This window comes from Armigeres subalbatus, chromosome 3 (assembly GCF_024139115.2).
Source record: "Armigeres subalbatus isolate Guangzhou_Male chromosome 3, GZ_Asu_2, whole genome shotgun sequence".
Taxonomy (NCBI): domain Eukaryota; kingdom Metazoa; phylum Arthropoda; class Insecta; order Diptera; family Culicidae; genus Armigeres; species Armigeres subalbatus.
In genome coordinates, this window is record NC_085141.1 from 334,768,202 (window position 1) to 334,794,241 (window position 26,040).

At 40.7% G+C, this 26,040-nt stretch overlaps 1 protein-coding gene and 1 pseudogene across 3 annotated transcripts in view; one reads left to right on the forward strand and one right to left on the reverse strand.

The window, feature by feature from the left end:
- The window catches only part of LOC134221376 (uncharacterized), a 31,890-nt pseudogene extending 14,540 nt beyond the window's left edge, over positions 1–17,350 (reverse strand).
- Positions 1–26,040, forward strand: part of LOC134225732 (cAMP-dependent protein kinase catalytic subunit PRKX) — a 246,886-nt gene that overhangs the window by 177,225 nt on the left and 43,621 nt on the right. The gene's annotated exons all lie outside the window — the stretch shown is intronic.

Here is a 26,040-nt window from a genome sequence, read left to right on the forward strand (position 1 = left end):
GACACTGATTTTCGACGGTCTTGGAGCCATTCGTCCTACTTCGGTTGAACCAGAGAGGGCATTCTCAGTATTGGCAACATTGCTAACAAAATCCAATGTGGATTGGGAGATAAGTCGCTCAGTATGTAATGTCTACTTATATTTCGCTTTGCCCTGCTCAACAAGCGATGATTTTAACGTTAGAAGTTTGTCAACAAATATTGTTTTTAATCCAAAAGTCCAAATCAAAAGTTTTTTCTTTTACTACCTGGAATTTTTATAAAAACCGGTATTACCGGTATTGACTCCATCAAATACTGAATACCGGTATTTGACAATAATGACCAATATCGACCACCCTACTCCCGACTGAAACCCAGCTGGAATGATAATGGTACCGCACATGGAAGAAAAAAAGTACACGGAAGAAAAAAAGTACCCAAAATTGAGTATTTTTAAACTTACTTTTGAGTTATTTTTTCTCTTCTCTTTCATCCACTCTTTCTTTTGTTATCAAAAACAAAAGAGCCAAACAATCCAACGACGCCAGTTCAATACGGGAAGCCAATTTTGAGTTTTATTACCTTAGGTCGAAATTAGGTGAATTAAACTTAAATTTGGGTAAATAAATTTTCCGTTGGGTACTTTTTAACATGGGAGTAAAGGCAAACTACTTCGACCCTACTTACTCAATTTTGGCTTCCCGTACGGATGTTCGAGGTTGGGTGAATTAAACTCACTATTGGCTGGTTTATTTCTTCCGTGTACCCAGCGTTGAGTTTTTTAAAACTTATTTTTGAGTTATTTTTTCTCTTCTCTTTCATCCACTCTTTCTTCTGTTGTCAAAAACAAAAGAGCCAAACAGTCCAACGACGCCAGTTCAATACGGGAAGCCAATTTTTATTACCTGAGGTCGAAATTGAGTGAATTAAACTTACATTTGGGTAAATAAATTTTTCGTTGGGTACTTTTTTAACATGGGAGTACTACTTCGACCCTACTTACTCAATTTTGGCTTCTCGTTTTGTGGCCTTTTCCCCTAATAATAATTGCTCAGAAATGTCCTAGAAAATATTATATGAACGATTTTATGAGTTGGGCCATTCACAGTTTGTCCCATGGGTGCATTTTGCACTGTTTTAACAAAAAACAAACAAACGGATAGCAGCGAATCATAATTTTGGTCGGCGAAGGCTTGGCGATTTATTTATTACGTTCGTAACGTAAAGTTTTTATTTCGCCGGAAAAATGTAATGAACTGTCCCAGGAGATTCTTCCAAGTTTTTCGAATGTTCAACAGAAAATGTTCTAAAGTTTTCACCGGAATTTCTTTGAAATTTTCACGGGAAATTGTTTAGAAGTTTGCCTATGCCACCGGGCATGCATGCTTCGATTTTTTTTTCTTGTCGAGAATTTTTCAGAGTTTCCACTAAACAGAATTTCCTTGTGATTTTACAGTCGACTCTCTACATCTCGATGTTCCATATCTCGATATCTCTCTCTATGTCGATGGTTTGCTCGGTCCCTTTAAACTACATACATTTTTGCTTTCTACATCTCGATAACCTCCCTATCTCGATATCTCTCTATCTCGATGTGAACTGGTAATATTTTGCTCATGATTCTCTTTCCCTATGTCGATATAGTCAAATTTATAGACTACTAGACCATCTCGGAACAATAACAAACTAATCAACAACAAGAAATGACATTTGTTTTGTTGTCGTTTTTCGTAGCAACGCGCTTTTTTCGATCTAGTACGCATTTCAATTTTCCTTCCATTGCTCGATCTCTCCTTATCTCGATGGTCCCTTCAATATCGAGATGTGGAGAGGCGACTGTATTAAGTTTCACAAAAACTGTTTCCAACGAAATTTCAACTGGATTTTTTCGGAATTTCTTTGGATTTCTACGTGAAATTTTTTATGTTGTCCATTAGTAATTCTTCGGAAATTCTACGAGAAAATTTTCAAAAGACGAAGGGTCGTTTGGTTGAAAATCATACGGTGGAAAGTCATTTGACCGAATACCACTTGGCCGAAAGCTATCTAGCCGAATTCCATTTGTTCGATACAGTTATTATGTAGAAAACAGTTTGTGCTTTAACAGGTCGTTTGGTCGAATAGGCCTTGTCGTCGAAAATTCTATTTGACGGAAACGGTAGTTTAGCAGGAAGGGCAATTTGGGACATTGTTATTCGGCTGATCGGATTATATGGCGAAAAACGTCGACCCGTTCGGCCAAACGACATTTTTGAGCAAATGAGTTGTCGGAGTCAAACAATTTTTTTCGGCAGCTCGGGCAAACAACACTGACGGCCAAATGGCCCTTTTATGCCAACGACCATCTAGGCCTTTTAGATAAATGCATGTTCGATAAGACGACTTTCAGCCAAATGACCTGTTCGACCGACATTATGGGCTTATGTCTATTTCGCCACCAGTCGAGTTTCAGATTAATATATTCGCTCAAACAAAAACGGCCTTCTCCGTCAAAACATTTGATTCCAACTAAATTCGATTTCAACAGGAAATCCTTGAAATTTCGTAGGTAATTTTGATATTCAAAGAAAATTCTTTAAGATTTACCGGGAATTTCTGGAATTTGCACCTGTGGGTTCGTGCCGTGCTTAGTGGCGTCAGTAGTCTAAGCTGTATTTGCAAGCCCCTAGTAAAACATTTCGTGAAGCAGAAAACGCTCGCTGGTTCACTGGTGTGTGTAATGTCCTGTCCGTTGTCTAATGGTAAATGTAAGTATTCAGTCGAGACCTCTGGTCAAAGACGGTGATTCTGTCTTCCTTTCTTTCGAATTCTACAAAAAGTTCTTAGTTTTATGAAAAGCTTTTTCGATTTTTCAACGAAAAATTGTATGGAATTTTCAGGAAATCCTGCTTTTTTCACAAGAAATCCTCTGGAGTTTTAACGGGATTGCATGAACTGTCGAACAACGCGCACATCTTAACCACCGTGTGGTCTCTCGGGATATCTGGAGGATACCAAAAATGAAAACTTCAAATTTATCGTTAAGCACAACATTTTTCAGATGCACTTGATGTTGTGGCTTATACATGTCGTGCCTTCCAAAATTCCAAAAATTCCAAAACATCCATGAAATAAAACTAAAACTAATTTCATTTATTAAACGGCTACTCAGTCTTGCACTTCTCCTCGTTTGTCGGGTGAAGATCACTGCGTCCAGATTTTAGGACTATTGTGATATACCCTTTATCTGAAATACGCGTTATCTGTAACATATGTCACTGAGATACCGATCGACTGAACTCAAGACCATCTATTATTGATGAATAGAGATCCTGATAGTATGTGACTCCCCATTCTGGCGAGACTAGCTTTATGAAGCAAACCACGTCCTTGGGGATAAGATCATATGTCAGCAGGCCCAAAAGGGCTTGCTGAGAACTTTGAACCTAGTTGGGTATGCAATAGCAGAGGATGTGTTCTGATGTTTCTCTCCTCGTCACAGAAGCGGAAATTTGAGGTTTGGATTGCTCGATCTTTTGTAGATGGTATCTGCAGGGCAGTGTCCAGTTATTAGACCGGTGTAGATGTTGAGATCCCTTTTGTTGAGACCTAATAGTTGTTGGGTTTGTTAATCGTTACGAGCCTTTGGATTGGCTCGTATGGGGAAGTGCATTCCAGTTTGATGATTTGATTGACCTATATTTGTTCAGTTCCATTTTACAGAGCAGTCTGAGATCCGCAGAAGGGCTCAGGGCCAATGAACCTTTCTATTAGATCCATTCCTGGTGCTCATCAGCAATCTCGTTTCCCTCTAGACCCGTATGTCCCGGGATCCAAAGGTAGACTCGATTGCGTATGGATAAGTTTTTCAAAGCCAGAATGCATTCCCACACTAGCTTTGAGTTACAAGTGTAGTTATTAAGCGACTTAGTGCTTGGCTGTCAGAGAAAATACATATTTTTGCAAATCTATACTTTCTCCTCAGGCATAATAACACGCATTCTAATATTGCATATATTTCCGCCTGAAACTGTGGGCCACTGTCCTAAGTGAGAAATTTTGTTGTAGGGCCATAGATTCCGGATCCTGTCAGATTATTCATTTTCGAACCATCTGAAGAAATTTATAGAGCCTGTTGGAACGTGGTCCACTCCTTCCCACTCCCGCGGGAAGGAATGAACACATCGAAGTCATAATTGATCTCGTTTCCATCCAGTCACACAAATTCCTATTGCGGGATTTATGGCAAATTCATTTAATATGCTGAGGTGACCGTAAGGTCTCCTGACAGCAGTGTTTTTGTTCTCTTTAACCTTAGAGCACTTTTTTCCGCTTCCAGCTATGAATTGATCTAACCGGGGCAGGTGAGGCTTCTGTCTAGGGCCAAAGTGGGTGTACTACGAACTGCACCAGTGATGGCTATGCAAGCGGTGCGTTGGATTTTGTTGAGCTTAGCCTTGCAGCAGCCTCATTAGTTTTAGGCCACCAGAGGGAAGCGTAAGTTGTCCTGGGAGGACAATGGTTTTATATATCCACATGATCATATCTTGGTTTTAGGCCCCTTTTACCAAGGGTTTTGAACAAACCAAAGTGTATTGAGACCTTCTGCACAACTGATTGGAGATGAGAGTTCCAATTAAGCTTTGTCGAGTATGACACTCCAGATATTTTACTTCACTTGAATAAACTAATTGTGTTTGATTCAAGAAAGGTTTCAGTGTACCTTTCTCCGTTTGGTGAAAGGGATAATGGAAGTTTTTGTAGGATTTATGCTCAGTTGATACTTTTGACACCACGGATTGTGTGTGTCGAAACGTCGGGAAATAAAAAACTCGTTGTAATAAGTGCAAGACTGAGTAGCTGTTCAATAAATGAAATTAAACGTACAGTCGATCTATAATCAGTAAACTAAAACTATATTTGTCCAAGGGTACAATGTTCTAAATATAACATCTGAGGCTAGAGAGTGAAATCTCCAAAATGTCACGTGTCATTTGACATAATGTCATTTGAATGACATTTTGCCTCCACGCCCAGATTACATATGTACAGCAATGTCTTGTTAGACAAAGTTAGCCACATTTAAGCGCTATAAGTTCGTCATACTTGATAGTCGCTAGCTAACTACTGAAAAAAGTTCTGGGAAAATTATACAAACGAATGCAAATGACATTTTACAACACTGATTCTAACATAGAAATTTATTTCATTTGATTTATTCAAACTAAGGCCTCTGCAATACATAAAACTCATCTACATCCAGCTTGGTCTGTAGTATTTATCACGTGGTCAACTTTGTACTCCACGGAGGGACCTCAAATCGATGCACCTTGCTCTCTGCGCACCTCACCTTCTTATCCCCTGCGGATTCCTATCAGAAACCATTTCACCGGGTTATTGCCCGATATTCTAAGCATAACTTTGTGTATGGATCACCTTGGCCACCGAGTGATTCTTTTGAAAATGAAAATATTCATTTCATCATTAATTACGTAACGCAAAAATGGGCGTTTTCAATCGCCCTCCCCCTTATATCACACTTTTTGTATGAGGTATCTAAAATTATGTATGTGGAATAATTATTTTTTCATATAAATATTGAGGCTGTTCAAACATTACGTAACGCTGGAAGGAAAAGGAGGGGGTTAAGCCATGCGTTACGATTCATACAAATCAATTAAACCTTCCATATAAAAAGCGTTACGAGGGGAAGGATGGAGGTCCAAAATCTTAAAATTTAGCGTTACGTTATTTGTGAATGAATCTTTAAAAAAATATCGGTGCTTTGAATTGAAAATCATAAATTGGCCATTTTTATGAATATTCTTCATTTCCGTTCCCTTGGGGTTCTTTCACAAAATCCGTAACGCTAAATTTGGTAATTTTGATTCCCCACCCTTCCTCTCATCTTTTTTTGTACGGACCGTAACGCTTGGTCTGCCTTCCTCCCTCCCACTAAATTGTGAACAGTCCCATAGGAAAGCGAGAAAGGCACTAGCATTACTAGTTGTCTTGCACATATTGGATACGTTACGGATACACAAAGATAATATTCCTATTTTTGTATGATGGGTAAAAATATTACTCCGGATAATCGAGCCATTTTCTTCGGTTAATCGAGCCCCGGATAATCGAGCCTCCGGATAATCGAGTCCGGCCTGTACACCTCTGAAGAATAACCTATGTTTAAAAAAAAGGAAAATTCTAGAATGAAATGTTTTCAAGTGTTTTTGGTATTTCATATGCGGTCTGAAAATGCGAAACTCGAAAGAAAAGATTATGAATAAAAGAAAGAGAAGAATCAGGTAAAACATAAATGTGGAAAAGAATGGTTGATTAACACTCGACGTTTTGCCTAATTTTTTCGACCTTCGAGTTTTTGATCTTCGACTTTTTGGCCTTCGACCTTTTGTCCAACAACCGCAATTTCTATCTTTTGTCTTCGACCTTTTGTCTTTCGACCTTTTTACTTTCGACCTTTTGTCCTTTGACATTTTTACTTTCGACTTTTTGTCCTTTGACGTTTTTTCTTTCGACCTTTTGTCCTTCGACCTTTTGACTCAGATTTTTTGTTTCGACCTTTTGACCTTTCGAAATTTAGTCTTTTCGACCTTTTGACCTTCGACCTATTGACCTTCGACTTTTTGGCTCAGATAATTTTGTTTCGAACTTTTGACCTTTCGACCTTTCGACCTTTGACCTTCGACCTTTTAACCTTCGACCTTATGACCTTCGACATTTTGGCTCAGATTTTTTGTTTCGACATTTTGACCCTTCGACATTTTGCTCTTTCGAACTTTTGTCCTTTCGACCTTTTGATTTAGATTTTTTGTTTCGACCTTTTGTCCCTTCGACCACAGAGAAACAGACGTCTCACTCAACACATGTTACATCGTTCACCTTTTTAACGGTTGATTTATTTTTTTGAAGGTGGTCAATCGGCCACCGATGGCGCTTCCATCGATTTTGCTTGTGTTTGACGTTTGCGCACTACCGCCATCTGGTTGCCGCTTGGCCACACACAGTGATTTTAGTATTGGGCGGCAATGTATCCGTGACGATGATTTTGATTGCATTTTGTTCTAAGTGAGACGTCTGTTTCTCTGTGCTTCGACCTTTTCGACCTTTTGACCTTCGACCTTTTGTCCTAAAAACAAAAAAAATAATAACAATTGTTCTTACTTTGCACTACTCACTTTTCACAGTAAGAAGAGGAAAGTGAAAAACGAGCAGTAAGAAATGATACGTCTCACTTCCCACTTCTCACCCCTCATTTTTCACTTATCACTTCTCACGAGCGTAGTTAGAAGGGAGACGCCTCTCTTTTGACTCGTAATTTCAAACTTCTCATTACTCACTTTTTGCAGTGAGAAGTGAGAAATGTTGATTGAGAAGTGAGAAGTGAGACGTCAAATGACCTATTTGGCTAAATAACATATTCGCCAAATTACCCATTCGACCAAATGTTCTGTTTAGCCTAATTACTTGTTCGGCCAAATAACTTTCGGCCAGATGGGTTTGGCATTCAGCCAAATGGCATCTTTCAATATTAAAAATAATTGTGAAATTTTTAAATATTATTTTGATCTACTCTTAGATATGCATTAAAGATTTTTTCATTGTCCAATATAAAAAACTTTCCCAAGTCTAAACAATTGAAAATGAGGGGGTTAGGAGCAGAGGGGTGTCTTTGTGGCAATATATCGATCTAGTTTGTATAATGTTTATAATAAATGTGAAAATTTACAGAAAATTAGTAATTTTTTAAACCTCCATACAATTTGTATGAAACGAAAAAACATTGAAAAACTTTGCACCCATTTTTCTCAAAACTAAGTTTTTGTCACTTACACCCCTTTGCGTTGACCCTCTCAAATAACAAACAATAGTCGGTTTTGGGCATTAGAAGGCTAAGAAAAAATAGTTTAATGAAAATGTCAAAAGGCAAATGTGAAAAGAGCAATAGGGTGGTGGGATTATTGATTTACCGTGCCAAATCCCTTTTTTATGGATATAAGTGAGAAAAAAATCTGCGGATAAGAATAACAATGTCAACAAGGAAAAAACATTAATAAAAGTCATTTTAATTATTTCCATGAATATGGTTGGCGCATGAGAATAAATGTCAAATCTAACCAATTCACAGTACTTTTTAATCGAAATTGATTTAAATGACGCTAAAAGTAACTGCCTTAAACTCGATTTTGTTTAGTTGATTTTTAAATTATTTTCAATTATTTTTCCAACCCGGAAATTTCCTGGGAATCGACAAGCCGCCTTCAGCATAGTCTTACTTTGTAACCTTGCATTTTACCGCACGGCTAAGAAAGGCCCCAAGCTTTATATTTATTTATTGATTCTTATTTTTCATGAAAAAAAACTTTTTAGTGGATTTTTGACTATAGTCGAAACAAAATACACGTTCAGTTTGAAAAAATGAATTATGTTTATACTTGACAACGACTGGCGGATCCTAACGCTTTGAATCTATCACATTGCAGGTAGGATACTCTCCTACTTCAGAAGCAACAGGAAACCGAATACTCGTGATACCAAACAAGGAGAAATGATCTCATTAGCTTTGTTAGAACATGAATTTCCGCTTAGGCAGTCTTGCCGTAGAGACGTTTAACGCTAAGGGATGATAGTCAACCCGGATTGGCGAAGCAGAGTAGTCACGGTGAAACTGAAAACATTGGAAAATGTGACGAGCTGAGTGGCCGGATGTTGTCAAGCTACTCAATTCGCTGTATAGTATGAATTGGAGTTCACAAATTTTCGGGTGAGTAGTTTTAAGGTAGAAAATCAAGAGAACTGCAGAAAGATAAAATGAGTTTCAAGAAAATCAATGCGCAACAAATTTTGATAAATCTCATATTGTTGTTAACGTTACAATTTTTTAAATTCAAAGATCTACACATAGTTTATAAACATTTCCAAGATCCTTTTCAATTTCAAAAAGACGCCAATCAATAAAAAAGTGATAGATAAAATAATGAACTAACAAATAATACGATGATAACAAAATTAGGTAATAAAAAAAATAACGAAGCGACAACGGAAAGTTGTACAGAAATGAAACAAAAATCGAATTTAATACAATTAGAAGAAATAGAAGCATCAAGTGATCTATCAGCTCAAAGATGAGGAACAAATTCGAGAGAAACTCTTTCTGCCGTCGCCACTCTAATTTGATTCTGACGTCACTTCCGAACCGAGTGGACCAATTTTTCGACGTTCCAGCCCAACGCCAGCCAGTGATGGATGATGATGGTTGGCTGGTCCCCGTTTTCTAATGAGGGGCAGCGTAGCAAGCGATTCGCGCATTTCCGCCGACAACCTGCAACAATTTTGCGTCGTAGAAACGTGCCATCGTAATTAGCGTTTTTTTCTTGGCGAAGTCTAAGGCCAGAAGCTGGAGGAGTGGCGTCGAAACATTTTCGCCAACATCACCATTAATAACCTTGTTTCCGCTTTTCGGCTTCGCCGATAAGGTTGGGTTGTCGTCATAATTAACGAAAATGTATAACTTCATGATCGATATACATATGCTTGTATGCCGTCATCGAGAAGAATATATTCCGTGGCACTGTTAAGGTGTGAATGCTTTTATTAGAATTTAAATAAGAGTGTTTGAGTTTAATATTTATGAATTTGAATGAATAAGATTCAGGAATCAAGGACTTGGACGTACAAAGCGGAAATATGCGATTCATTTGCTGCCGTTATACGCATAACTGTCCCATGTATATAGGGAATCCCAGCAAACATGGGACAAACATACGTATGACGGCAGTTTGTCTGTCGACAAAACCGCCACAAAGCTCTGGCGCTAAGTTATGGCTCGTTTTGTGTCTCGTAAGAACCCATCCTGAAATTATTTAGTGAACCCCATTTAAATCTCATATACTCACGAAGTAGGTAGTTCTGCCTCAGTGCTGCAACTTGCGCCCAATAAACTTTCTCGCGGCGGACGTGCTCGTTAGGTGCCAAAATCCGGAAAACATCTGAACGCGTCAACGAAAATGTTACACATTGGCGCAACAAATGGACTCCCGAGTCCCGACGTGCAACGGTTAGGGTTATGATCTAATGCTCGTCTTGTGAGACTAAAATTGAATTGAATTCGGCACTGCATTGCGGTTGATTTAATTTTTTCGTTCGAAATGACGAGAATAAGAGTCCGTCAGAGAACAGCGTGCAACCCCAATCGATGACCGGCGACGGTTCTCCAACAATTCAGCGCGGCTATTTTGTTAGAAGATACCGAGCGGATGACCCCGCTTCATGACGGCCGATGGCACGGCGTGGCCTCCGCTCTACTTGGGATTATGTGGTTCTATTTTGAGATTGCTTCTCCACCCGCACTCCAAAATGAATTACAACGAAAACAATAATTTTATACGAGAAGAGAGCATCGCACCCGTTGCGATGCGATGCTTCGCGTCCGTTCGAGACAGAAACGGGTCTGCCCCATCAGCCAGTCAGTTTGCTGGGATTATCGATGGGTTTGCTTATTAACACAAGCGGCTAAGCGATCCTAGACCGGGGGGTTTTAAGATTTCGCGAAAATATTTTGATCTTTGGAATGACGTTGAACCAGTAAATCGTTCGATTGTTTTGCTTTCGGTCACAGACAGGAGGTGGTGTTAATTTATAGTTCTAAGAATAATGTTGTGTAACCGGACTGCACAGAACGACCTCTAAAAGAATCAGACCACTACCTACGACTGTACTGGTGTCCTTGTAATTTATTGTTTTCAAACGGATCCAAAAAATATCAAATTTTAAACATATCCGTATCAGGATTGATACACTAATTATAAATTCGAACGATATTTGAAGGCTTTACGTGGTTGTCAATAGGGACACGCCAGGTATTTTCGTCTATCGTCGTTGGGGCTAAAACAAACGAAAGCAACGTTCATCTGCTATAATTCCACTATAGTAGAACGTTTCTCTTGAGCTTACGATTTGTTACGGATGATTTTGGCAAAAAAGTGTCTCTTTTATTCGTTTTCGAGACTTTGACGATAATACGAGAATGCCTGCCTTAACCCTACTACAAGAAACAGACTTGCGCATTTTATTATTATTATTTATTCAGACTAAGGCCGAAGTGGCCTGTGCGGTATATAAGAGTCTTCTCCATTCGGCTCGGTCCATGGCTACACGTCGCCAACCACGCAGTCTACGGAGGGTCCGCAAGTCATCTTCCACCTGATCGATCCACCTTGCCCGCTGCGCACTTCGCCTTCTTGTGCCCGTCGGATCGTTGTCGAGAACCATTTTCACCGGGTTACTGTCCGACATTCTGGCTACGTGCCCGGCCCACCGAAGTCGTCCGATTTTCGCGGTGTGAACGATGGATGGTTCTCCCAGCAGCTGATGCAACTCGTGGTTCATTCGCCTCCTCCACGTACCGTCCGCCATCTGCACCCCACCATAGACTGTACGCAGCACTTTCCTTTCGAAAACTCCAAGTGCGCGTTGGTCCTCCACGAGCATCGTCCAGGTCTCGTGTCCGTAGAGGACTACCGGTCTTATAAGCGTTTTGTAGATAGTCAGTTTAGTACGGCGGCGAACTCTATTCGATCGGAGCGTCTTGTGGAGTCCAAAGTACTTACGATTTCCAGCCACTATGCGTCTCCGAATTTCTCTGCTGGTATCGTTATCGACGGTCACCAGTGAGCCCAAGTACACGAATTCTTCAACCACCTCGATTTCGTCACCACCGATAGAAACTCGTGGTGGGCTGACCTCTCTTGAGCCTCTTCCTATCATGTACTTCGTCTTCGACGTGTTGATGACTAGTCCAATCCGTTTAGCTTCGCTTATCAGTCTGATGTAGGCTTCGTCCATCCTCTCAAAGTTACGTGCCATGATATCAATGTTGTCGGCGAAACTAAATAACTGGACGGACTTCGTGAAAATCGTACCACTCGTGTCAATCCCTGCCCTTCGCATTACTCTCTCCAAAGCGATGTTAAATAGCAGACACGAAAGACCATCACCTTGCCGTAACCCTCTGCGCGTTTCGAAGGGACTCGAGAATGCCCCTGAAACTCGAACTACGCACATCACCCGATCCATCGTCGCCTTGATCAACCGCATCAGTTTATCCGGAAATCCGTTTTCGTCCATTAGCTGCCATAGCTGCTCCCGACCGATTGTATCATATGCGGCTTTGGAGTCGATAAATAGATGATGTGTGGGCACGTTGTACTCGCGGCATTTCTGCAATACCTGAAGTACGGCGAACTCCTGGTCTGTGGTAGAGCGTTCACCCATAAATCCCGCCTGGTACTGCCCCACGAACTCTCTTGCAAATGGTGTTAGTCGGCGGCATAAAATTTGGGAGAGTACCTTGTAGGCAGCGTTCAGCAATGTGATTGCGCGGTAGTTGCTACAATCCAGCTTATCGCCCTTTTTGTAGATGGGCTACACGACACCTTCCATCCACTCCTGCGGCAGAACCTCATCCTCCCAAACCTTGGTAATTACCCAGTGCAGCGTTCTAGCCAGTGCCTCACCACCGTGTTTAAACAGCTCTTCTGGTAGTTGGTCAACTCCAGGAGCTTTGTTGTTTTTCAGCCGGCCGATCTCCTCCTGGATTTCCTGGAGATTCGGAGCCGGAAGCCGCATGTCCTGCGCGCGTGCTCCTAGGTTCATTACCATACCGCCACCGTTGTTTGCCATATCGCCATTCAGGTGTTCTGTAGTGCTACCACCACCTTTGGATCACCGCACGCTCGTTTGTAAGAAGGTTCCCGTTTATGTCCCTACACATATCGGGCTGTGGCACGTGGCCCTTACGTGAACGGTTCAACTTCTCATAGAACTTTCGAGCGTTATTAGCGCGGTACAGTTCCTCCGTCTCTTCACGGTCTCGATCTTCCTGCTGGCGCTTTTTCCTCCGGAAAATCGAGTTTTGTCTGTTCCGCGCCCGTTTGTATCGTGCCTCGTTGGCCCTCATGCGGTGTTGCAGCAATCTCGCCCATGCTGCATTCTTCTCCTCAACTAACTGCTCACATTCGCCGTCATACCAGTCGTTTCTCCGATCCGGAGCCACCGTGCCTAGTGCAGCGGTTGCGGTGCTTCCAATGGCGGATCGAATATCTCTCCAGCCATCTTCAAGAGATGCTGCGCCTAGCTGCTCTTCCGTTGGGAGTGCCACTTCCAGCTGCTGCGCGTAGTCTTGGGCTAGTCTACTGTCTTGTAGCCGCCCAATGTTTAGCAGCGGCGGACGACTCCGACGCGTGTTGATCACCGTCGAGAGTTTTGAGCGCAGGCATACTACAACGAGGTAGTGGTCGGATTCAATATTCGCACTGCGGTAAGTGCGTACGTTCGTGATGTCAAAGAAGAATTTACCGTCGATTAGAACGTGGTCGATTTGGTTTTCCGTTACTTGATTAGGTGATTTCGATGTGGCCTTGTGGATATTCTTGCGGGGGAAGAAAGTGCTTCGGACTACCATTCCGCGGGAGGCTGCAAAGTTTATGCATCGTTGGCCGTTGTCGTTCGATATGGTGTGCAGACTATCTGGTCCGATGACCGGTCTATACATTTCCTCCCTTCCTACCTGAGCGTTCATGTCACCGATGACGATTTTGACGTCCCGCAGTGGGCATCCATCGTATGTCTGCTCCAGCTGTGCATAGAACGCTTCTTTCTCGTCGTCGGATCTCCCTTCGTGTGGGCAATGCACGTTGATGATGCTATAGTTGAAGAAACGGCCTTTTATCCTCAGCTTGCACATCCTTGCGTTGATTGGCTGCCACCCAATCACGCGTTGGCGCATCTTTCCCAGCACTATGAAGCCGGTTCCCAGCTCGTTGGTGATGCCACAGCTTTGGTAGAAGGTAGCCGCTCGATGCCTGCTTTTCCACACTTGCTGTCCTGTCCAGCAGATTTCCTGCAGCGATACAACGTCGAAGTTGCGTGATGTAATTCATCGTAGATTATCCTGTCGCAACCTGCGAAGCCTAACGACTTGCAGTTCCATGTTCCAAGCTTTCAATCGTGATCCTTTATTCGTCGCCTAGGTCGTTGCCGATTGTATCGAGTCGTATTATCTTCTATGTCGTTCGTAATAGTTGTTTTTAAAGGCGGCTTATTGGGCGTGCGCAAACCTCCTGTCTCGTCGGAGGGCCGTCGTGTCAGGGCTGTTTAGCGTCCCACCTAACACCAGGACTTGGGCTTGTGCGCTTTGAGCGGCACACGGTCGCTTTGGCGGAGCCTACTTGCGGATTCATGCAGCTTTTAATAGAGGTTTAACAGGGCCCACTGTCAAACCCCACCACATCCTAGGCAGGCGCCACAACTCGCAGATGGCCTGGGGAGGGATCGTCAAGATGGTTTGTCTCGCTAATATAGCATGGGTGAATTACCCGGTGGGCTTGATGGACGGGAAACTAACGCTTGCGGAGAAGCTGCAAATAACATTTGTAGCCGCAGGTTACACTTGTTAGTGACAAATGTTTGAATGGATTTGTGTACGTTCTTTTCCTGTTGTGTTGTGTTTGGACCTGAAGATAGGCAATTAAAATTATAAGTCAAGATACTGCTCCCTCTTTAAAAAAAATCTAATGGTTCCAGCGAAACATACCGTTGATGCACACCGACGATGTCACGGCTGCAGATCTATCTAGCAGCTGCTGTTCCTTGTTGCTCGGCCAGTTGGAATCGCCAGTTTCTCTTCCAGCGCAACCTACTGTCGATGAACACCAGACGATGACGCGGCTCTAGATCCACCAGATGGCTCCTGTTCCTTGCTGCTCGGTCAGTTTGAATCTTCTGTCGCTAAGCTACCCATCGAACCTAGGATCATTCATTAACGTTGCCCATGAAGTGACTTGAATAGTGTTGAGTTGCATTTAACATTAGTTAGTAGTAATTTATAGATTATAAGTCATTGAGAGTAGCATAAGAATTTAAATATGTATTGATGAACTTATTGCACTTCCTTTAAAGAGAATGAATTCTCATTGGAAGTGCACCGAAATTGTAAAGAGGTTTGAAAAGAAGAGGAGGTTTTATGCCTTTGGGAGAAGTGATTTAAATGAATACCACTCCCAGGGGCTTTTCCCTGCTCCAAGCAATAAAGAAGATATGAAAAAAAAATAGAGGAATTCCCAGACACAGACTTTGCATTCCAGATGCCACACGGCACAAATTAAGTCAGGGTGCCCAAATAGGATCTGAATCCTAATACAAATCAAGCTATGAATACAGCAACCGAATTGCTGTAGACAAAAGGCAATGCGCAAATCAAATACAATTGCGGGATTTGACTGATGGACAAAAACCTTTAACGAAACCTCGTCATATCTCGCAATGGGCAAAAATATTGGACGTTTCTCTCAGGGCACAGAGTTGTTTGTTGTTTGTATTGTCATTTTTGTATGTTTGTACAATATTTTATTGTAACATACCTTCTTTCTGAGATTCAACTAAATTACCACCGAATGCATTAATGCCCTGCCAATACCTAGACTAACATTTGAAAAAGGCGTAACAGCCAAAATTTATTCCTTCTGATTTTTCGTCTACGTATATAGCTATATATGTGGACGAAGAATAAGAAGGAATGAATTTTGGCTGTTACGCATTTTCCAAATGTTGGTCTAGATACAATCAATTGCAACTTGGATCGTAGCTATAGGAATGATTACTGAATCATCCAGGATCACAACGTGTTCGTCAGTCTGCACGCTCAGTTCAGGCAACATCTCAGGTACTACAGGATTGTTCGCCACTCTATCATCTACCGCAAGATTATCTTCGTTCTGTGCTGCTGACCTGGCAATGCATTTTCCGTAATCGACATTATTGGCGCCAAAGGGAAACAAACCACAAACTCTGAATCCGTTCGTGATACTAGCCCTTTTTATTCCTTTGTCACAGCTTTCAGTACGGTCGGAAAGTGTTTCACTGAAAGATTCTCTCCTCCGTTTTCCATTCGCCATTCACATACAGCTCGTTTCCAGGCGCTTTTGAGTGGTTTAAATATGGCAACATCGGCCGGCTGTGTGATTCGAGTGGTATTTGGATACAACGCAATCAAAACGATCCCTAAGTTCAAACATAGATCAGCCACCTCCGCAGCCGTATGAGATGAATGGCCGTCAACATAATACAGCACCGGAAATCGAACCTTTTTCTTCTGGAGATGCGAGTAGAACACGTTTCGGATGTACAACATAAAGTTGATACTATCCATCTATCCTTTTTCACTCTTTCCTACGCCCCAATCTCCCGGAAAATGCTGCAGGATCGCTCCAGACAAGCGCTGCATGGGAAGAACGACACTGGGAGGCACATCCGCCCTAAATGTAAACATTACAGTTCAAGACAAAATTTTCAAAACGACTTATCTGCTTTTGTAAACATAGATTCAAACGACGATTTGACGAATCTGATAGCTCTCCCACGCAAACCAACACCATCAACAGGTAGCGGAATCCTTCACCTACCTATTGATGGTGTTGGTTTGCGTGGGAGAGCTATCAGATTCGTCAAATCGTCGTTTGATTCTTTGTTTACAAAAGCAGATAAGTCGTTTTGAAAATTTTGTCTTGAGTTATGTTCGTGTGACCATTAGCATGCTCACACTCGTACACGTTCTTGCTCCCACGACTTGCAAGTACGGCTTTCGTTTGCGGATGTAGGAAGAACGACGTTTCATCGCCGTTGTAGACTCGAGTAGGATCCAGTGCTGCTGCCATGAAGTTGTTGTCCTCCAAGTAGGATGTTAGGTTTGTAAACCATCCACGAATGTCAGTCTCTTTTACTTTTGCGCTGGCGAAGAAGCAGTTTCTGGAGTACGGAAGGTGATCTCGAAATCCCTTCAGCCATTTTCAGCCTACAACCGATAATAATGAATGAATAGTTTAAATGATATCGAAGACAAAAACTTACCTGGAACATTGTCCGTAAACGGATTCGGTAAAGAGCTTTGTTCACAGAAACTTTTTACCTCATGCAGGAGAAGTTCTTTCACGACCGGGAAGCCTTTCTTCTCCATCGCAATCAGATACTGCACCATTTTCTGCTCATCTTCCATGGTGAGGACAGTTGGCGGCCCTTTCCGAGCTTTTTTGGTCCATTTCTCACTAAGCCGGTAGCGAACGGTAGACTGAGGGATACCGTATACTTTGCACGCCGCATACAAAGTTTTCTGTTTGGAGGTTATCAGCTCCATACAACGGGAGATAGCTGCTTCATCATATTTAGGTGCAGTTTTTGCAAACGCATCCATTGTCTAGTGAAATAGAAAACAATAATTATGCATACTTTGCAATAAACCATTGTTTTTACCTTTGATTACGCCGAAAATACGAGAAAACTTTATGTGTTGTTGATTTATTTCTTGGGTATCAGATGTAAACATTGGACTACCTCCACTATGGGATACAATGCGTTTAAATGTGCCGATAATGGCACAACGGAAAAATTCGATTAAAAATAGTTGAAACCATTTAATAGTTCGACATGGGTTTGTGGTTCTGCTGCCGAAGTCAAATTTCTGATGATTTGCACTTTGATGGAAATTTGTTTCGGCTCAACCTTTTCTACTATAAAACTGAGGTTCTGAAAAGAACCGATTTTACCGATTTAATCGATTAACCAATTAACTGCAACTAAACCAGATCCAGAACTATGCGAGAATTTTCACTGAAGTGCCGCTGTTGTCGCCATTTGGTCTTTTGTTGTATAATCACCTAAACTATCTGTTACCTAAAATGCATCGTTCGGCAGCGAATTGATCTACCTGTTGAATTCAATTGACTTACCAAAAGTTGAACAACATGTTCAACTTTCTTTCCATTGCAGTGAATTGAATTCGCGTTTTATGCTGAAGTCGCTAGCCCCATGAAAACTATAAATGTAATGTATTTTGTCACTTTTTATCAAAGTATTTTTAGATGCGTTGAACACTACCGATCCTCTGTCATTGCTATCATGCCGTTCATTGCTTCAAGTAAAATCCTTAGATAACAGATTGAATAAAAAATGAAGCGCGATTAAAAACAAACAGTTTCGTCGGCTTTGACCTTTGACCACTATTCAAAAGCCTCTTTTTACTTCAAGGTAAACAATTTTACCTACTAAGCCACAGTCTTTCGGAGTTTCAACGCTATCAAACATAAAAATAAGCAGTAGCGCCAAGCAGACCCACGTACTTATGTGAGGGAAAATGCCTATTTTGTAAAATAGCTTTCAAGTAATATCGATAATGAACTGGGGCTTAAAATTGCGTCAACCTCTTCCCCTCGAAATTTGGCGCTTATGATCATGAATATGGACTTTATCGAGACTGATAAATTTCCACTTCCGTAATTCTGACCCAGTTGCCCCAGGCAGAAAAGTATAAACAAATCAAGCTTAACCTACTCGGCGAATGCAGATAACAGAACAGATAGCGCTTCAGAGTGATCCAACAAATGATTGTGCGTTCACTGAGCACTGGATCTAATATTTGGAGAAACTTTGTTTGTACGTGCCGCCACCGACCTGTGTGCGGAGATGGCTCAATCTTCGATGCATGTGAAAACATACGACCATTTGGTTTGTAGGATGCATATTCCATATGCATCTCATCACGTGTCGTATGTGCCTACTTCAAAGTGATCTGGCAAGCACAATGATGGGCAGACGTTTCTGTGTCAATCCGAATGCCTAACATATCGTTGTGCTGGTTCAAGATCAAAGCTAAGGCGCTAAGGTTTCAATTATCAGCTCTTTAAAATGACCAACAGCTGAGAAAGTTGCTACAAGCTACGTTTGGCAAACGTCCTAAAAAAATCACACAACATTGTTGCATCAATTTCGTGGTTAAATGAACTGTCAGCATGAATTGCTTATTATTTTACAAACGCATCACTGGATTAGAATTAGTTGGATTAGGTTAATTTGTATTAGATTTTTTGGACTATGTTATACGATGTTACATCGGGTAAGATAAGTGCGATTAGTAAATATCGTCTTCTTAATTTATAGGTACCTATACCTTGGCATTCCAGTTCAATATTTTATCGTTCATCAATAGGTTTTATCTTCGTCGTAGCTTGTGCTTTATATACTGGCGGTGTATTACGGTAAGTTAGTACAGCACATCGAATCTTTACTCAATCTTTTTTAAATGTTCAGAGGCATGAATAAAATCAAAAAAGTAAAAATAACTAAGCTACTCACAATGTATAAAAAATCATCTACCCGACACCACCTGTTGTTCCTCAACGATTTTCACACTGAACCAGATAAATCCTGGATTTGTTTACACTTCATAAAACTGCAGAACACGTTATGTAATGCGGTTCAAATTTCCCATTAAACTCTTGGCAACCGAAACCCTATAGATGAACTGTTGGTAGCGTCATGTTTCTTCATCGCTTGTTTCTTTTTATTATTTATCATCATTGAATCGAACCGCAGAAATCGCGCGTCAATTTCCACTCGGACAAGTCGATCCAAGAAGTAAGAGGAAGCAACCGATTAAGATGGATTTTTCTTACAACTCAGATCAGAAATGATTTCCTCTTCATGTGTGTGCCGATTGCCGAAACCTTGGCTGATCGAGTGGATCGACACGGATGGGGTACACTGCGTACAGAATGACTAAACAAGAAGACTAAATATGAAAGGTCGATGATATCAGTTTATAGCAAAGTTTTAATTCCAACGTAAACCTTTTTTCAGATGTCATTATTACAGCGAACTAACTTGAGAACACTTCTTGTTTTAAACACGAAATTCTAAAGAAAATTATTTCTTTTTTTTTTTAGTGGAATGTTTTCACTGTCTTAAGACGAGTTTAGCACAATTCCATTTAATTCCACCACTTCATATTACTTTTACAAGTACATATTTCGACCTCAACTGTAAGGTCGTCTTCAGTGTCTCATACTTGACTCGACTTGCGAAATTTTAATATTTTGGTAAATCAAAATACAGAACCTCCCATTACCTTATGTGAAGATATGCACTCGCTTGGCTACAAGCAAGTCGATGGAAATTTATTCTCCTCCTTCATCTTGACACATCTCGATTCAAGAAGAGAACAACACATTCGGCGGCGTCGGCCACCTTCACTTGATGGTTCAAGAGTGCCGTGTCGGGCAGCTGTCGCCTCTGCCTTTGACGGGGGTTGGATTTGGTGTGAGCGGACCTGGCCTGATGGCAATCAACCGCCCGCATCAAAATAGCGTTGATTTGTGCGAAATTTATCAACCGCGGTCGAAATTCTACTCGAGATGGCTGCCGATGCCGGTTGGAAGCGGAAAGTCAAGTGGACGGTTCCTGAAAATTTGCTCGTGTGAGGTGTGATTTCTGATTGTTGTCCTAATTTGCGCCAACAATCGTTGAAATGTGGCACGTGGATGTGGTTTAGGGTTACCAAAAAGTTTATTATTTTGAACAATAATAAAAGTTCTGCAAGTAAATAAGAAAAACTGTGTTTGTGTGGCAATTCGAGACTTTTGCAATCTTTGTTCCCAAAGCTACATAACTATTATCAATTAATAGTTTTGAACTCCAACCAATGCATGAATTTGTGTATTGTTTGCCGGATAAAATGTTGAAACTCTAGGCTAAAACAAATTAAGGAGATTTTGAATCTAATAGGTAGATCCCTTCGTCCAGATCCGCATACAGCTGTAATATTGTATACATTCGAATTAGCACAACTTTGTTTGAGATAATCCTACTTTGATAAAACTGTAACAATTATTTACTTTACTTATGAGTCCTGTCCCTATGCACCTCGAGTAGTGCAAAGGGTCGGCTTGAAGGATCTCCATCCTAGCTATCGCCGCGTTTAACTTGTTGCTATGTTAGATTTCGGTCGACTTCTTCTATTTCTTCATGAAGACTACGCCACCATGAGCTTCTGAGTTTGCCTCTGTTGCGATGTTTATGTACCGCAAGCATTTTTTTGATGCACACTGAAGCCTTGAAACTTGATCCGTGTGCCTATGTTGATCTTGGTACCACCATTTCGATCTTGGTACCACCACCTGACGCTATTTGAACCCAGATATGGGAAGCTTTCATTATTTTCCACTTATCGCCCTGTGAAGCTTCCGATGACGGTTTTGTTGACGTTAATGACTATCAAAATCAAGAATTCTTCTAATTTTTTGATCTTCTCTGGAAGTTTAATTAGTCCACACCGAAGAAGAACCGGGTTTCCCGAGGGCATGTTGGAAATACTTTTTTTCTCCTTTACTTACTTACTTATGAATCCTGTTCACCTCCGGTGATGCAAAGGGCCGACTTGAAAGATCTCCATCCTGAGCGTTGTCCAGCTATCGCTTTAACCTGTTGCCAGGTTAGATTTCGGTCGACTTCTTTTATTTCTTTATTGAGGCTTCGCCCCCATGAACCTCTGGGTCTGCCTCTGCTGCGATGTCCCGCTGGGTTCCAGTCTAATGCTTGTTTATAGATTTCGTTTCCGCCCCTACGTAGAGTGTGGCCGACCCAGCCCCACTTCCGATCCCGAATTTCTGTTGCTATCGGCCTCTGGTGACAACGACGATGGAGCTTGATCCAGTTGTGAGGCCACTAGGCCTGAATTATATACCGCAGGCATCTGTTGATGAACACCTGCAGCCGTTGAGTGTTGTCCACTGATACACACCATGTTTCGCTAACGTATAATAGCACAGACTTCACGTTAGAGTTGAAAATTCGTATTTTGGTGCGTTCACTTATCTAGAGAGCGTTATATTAATTGCAGCTCGGTATTCGGCAGTTTATATGCGCTGTGTGTAAATCGTGGAGATCAGGACACAGCATTGCAGTGAAACTATTCTGCTTTCCGTGGGGCTGGGGAAGGAGATAAGTGATTAGTATTTTGCTTTAGTATTGCTATTCCTATATCGTAGCGAATAGTAACGATCATTGGTCCTTCGAGCCGGATAACGTTGAACAATAACCTGGAGGAGGTCTTACAGGATACATCGAATACCATTCGAAACATCGTAGTGGTACTATACTCCATGACAACCAGATAATGTGAAAGATAACAATAAGAATCGTTCTCAGTGCAATCCAACTACCACATGCGTCCAATACGAAGGTACTTCTCGATGGAATTGTGGTTGAAGCTCTTCAAGGCGATATCTTTTCAAGCCGTCGCTCAAAGCTGTGTCGAGATTGATCGAGAATGACTTGCGGATTGTCAAATTAGCGAAAAGCAAACGATGTACCTCCCATCATGAGTTCAAGTGGTAGTGGTCGCGTAAAATTCTTCACATTGCTTCTCTTCTTTCGAATCGTGCCACGATCGGTTGCTTCAAGTGTCGAATGTCGTTTTGTCTGGAAGATTGATTTTTTTTAAAATAAATTGTGAGAAGTGTGTAAAAAGTGTTGGCGGAGCAAAACCAAATGGATCAACACCGTTTGAGCTGCCCGTTCTCTGCCATCCAGCAGATACTTCGTTCTAGCATAATTTATGATCAGCCCTATTCTTTCGGTATTCCGTTTAAAAATCGCGAAAGGCTCTGCAACTGTTCTGCGATCTATACCAACTATGTCGATGTCATCCGCAAAACCAAGAAGCATGTGAGACTTGTTGATGAATGTTCCGTTTCTTTGCACACCAGATCTTCGAATTGCATCTTGGCCTGTTTCAGTCCATCTAACGTCACGAGCGATCCGGATGTCTCGCCAAATATGCTAACCCTCGATTTGGACCCATTCATTTGAGCGCTTTCTATCTCATAGAAAGAAAAGATATAGCTGCTTTCCATTCAAAAATCAAACTGGAACGCTAAATAAATCACCGAAAGGTGTAAAGCTACAATCAAGTGGTGGAATTAAATGAAATAGTACTGACTCGTTTTATGACAAGTTCTTCATGCCTTATTCGTCCTTCTTTCTTACTACTACTTTCCTCCTCGTATCTTCTTGCTGGCTTCTTGCTGTATCCTTCTTCTTTTTTCGTTTTTTTCTCTACTTTCTGTTTGATTTAACTTCATTTTCACCACTTACTTCTCACTTCCCAATTATAATCTCCCACTTCCCAACAAATATTGGAAGCTGATTGAGCGCTTATTCAACCAAAAATAGTTTTCTCCAGCTAAAACACTAGCTTATTCAGCTTAAATTGTTTGTTGGGTTCTAATCTCCTGCTCCTTATTTCTCGCAACTTGCTCATCATTTCCCAACTTCTTTCGCATCTATCACATCTCGTGTTGGGATGTAATGCCAAAAAGAAGAAGAAGACAGCTTACTTCTCATCACTCACTTCCCACTTCTCATTAATCATTTCTAAATACTCACCACTTACTTTGAACAACTTATTTCTCACTTCTCATTACTCAATTTTCATTTCTCACTTCGAACATCTTACTTCTCACTGCTCATATTTTATAACTTACTACTTATTCCGCGCTTCTTGCTTCTTATTTCATCTGCAACATTTACATTCTACATTTTAACAATTAACTTTTCACTTTTCAATTTGAACTCTGAACTTATAATTTCTCACTTCACGCACTTAATAGAAGAACAAATTTTAACTTTTCGGCTAAACTGAAGGATGACTGTAACCGATTGATAGCGCACTACCGGTGGTAGCACTCTCCGCCTATTGTGATGTTAAGCATGCCAAGAATCTATTCCCTTTCGTCGAAAGACATTCCGTCGAATGACATTTGATCGAAAGGACATTACGTTGCATGGATGTTTGGTCAAACGGACATTTAGTCGAAAATGATTTTTTTATCCCCAAGAGCCGTATGACATTTGATCGAATGATGTTTGGTCGAAAAGAAACTACGTCGAATGAACATTCAGCCGAAATCAGATTTTAGATTGTAGAATCTTCGTACATTCGGTCTTAAGAACATTTGGTCGAAAGCGGATTTTAGAATCAATATTCTCGATACGTTTCGTCTAGAAAGTTCCGTCTAATGGATATTTGGAAGAAAAGAACTTTAGTCAATAACAATTAAAAAATATTTGACATAATTATTACTCCAATATTGTCCAAAGAATGATGGGTTCATAAAAAGAATAAATAATACGAAAACGGAGAATATTCCCGACTGGATATTGACTTTGGTGAACCCTTCTAATTGACTACGATGAATCTATACCACCTACTCAAAAGAAATTTAGTCGAATTATGTTTCGTCATTACACATGACGTCGAATTGACATTGGGTCATATGACCAGTAGGTCGAAATTAACCCTCTACAACCCAAATTTTTGTTTTCGCACAAAATCGCTTTCGACCTAAACACGGTTTGGAGATTAAAATTTTCCAATTCGCGATTTTATCAATTCCATACTTTGATTTTTTATAATTTTGTTTTTCTAGCTTTATTATCCAATAAAATATTTTGTTGAATCTTTTTATTTAATTTTATTTATCAACATATTTAGAGTTTGAAAATTTCAATGCTGACTTACGAAAATTTTTGATTTTTCGGAGTTCATTTTTTATTTTCTGTGTAACGATAAACGTTTTAGAGTGTAACATTCACCACTATAACCTTCTATTAAATAAGATTGGTTGTAGAAAAATACTGAACTACAAATATTTCACTCTTTGAAGGTATACGAGCGAAAACACAGATGAACAAATATTACCCAATTTTTAATATATTTTTTATGAATGTGTAGAATTTTGAAAATTGACTTTAAACCACATTTAGACGTGTATTAAAGTTTATATAATTGATCGACATCAAAAACTTTTCGAAATCGGATCAATTACATCTGAAATCTGAAAATTACAAAAAATAATCAAAATACCTGTCTAAAGGTTAAATTGAAGATAGTTAAATTTTCGGCCAATAATTAGCGAATTATGGTTGGAATTAGGTTGGAACTAATTATTGTATAAATGTTGAGTGAAAGTAAGAGTATAAATGAAAATAATAAGAAAACCATTTCCATTCGACCAAATATCTCTTCGACGAATTGGCATTTGACCAAATGTCAGTCAACGAAATATTCAAAAGCCGACTACGATGAAGTAATTGGCAAAATAACATTGATCTCATTGGTTTTTGACCACCAGGGTCTCCAGAAGTTAGCTCAGGCGAAAAATCCTCATTGCCTTCCGCATTCATTTATTCCGCTGCTGATTGAACTTCCTCACGTCCACTAAATTCGTCTAATCAGCTTATCCATGTATGTATCTCGTGGATTATTTATTCAAATTTGAACAAAAATCTATTGACGAATTATACATTTAGCTAATTACCTATAACCAACTAAACATTCAACATTCAACTAAATTTCCATTTGTTTAAATGTCTAAATGTAATTCGACAATACGTCATTCGACGAACTGTCCCAAAGCCGTATAAAATGGATCGATTAATGGAACGTTTGATTTGTTCCACGCTGCTGTGTCGATGCGAACTGTCGGGAGGCATGCAGTGGATTTCCTCATGATAAGAAACTCGAGATTGGTGCCACACTTATTTTTTTCTGTCGGGATATCAGCAATTTTTGGAACTTCCGTCGAAATTTGCACAGCCGAGGTCTTAGCTAACATATTTTCTGCCGAGATTGCTGTCGAAATCATGTTTCATTGCTAAAACTTAATAACTAATTTACTGAAAATCAACTAGCTGGAAAATTAGTTATTTATCTTGGAGCTCGCGATTGAACGTATTTCGTGTCGAACGCGGATCCGGGTTTTTAGTTCTGTTGTGTGCGGTCGAAAAGTAATTTAATCAGTTCGTGATTGAATATGCTTCGGAGTGTCGATACAGCTATGCCGTGGCTTCATAATCGTCGGTCTGGGGCGATTTTCCACCAAATTCCACGAACGTTCAGAGTCCCCAGGTCCGATTCCACCGCGTGCAGCCAGCGTCGTGGCCACTAAGTGACCAGCCCACTTTGTCTGCCTATTTTATATGATTTTATAATATTTTGCCACACAACATTTTCTAGTTTCCCTCCGAGAATTGTACACAGCACTTTTCGCTCGAAAACCCCGAAAGCTTACCGGTCCGCCTCTTTTAACGTCCATGTTTCATGTCCATAAAGAGCCACTGGTAGAATCAGAGTTTTGTATAGAGCAAATTTCGTTTCCGTCTGCATGTTGCGGCA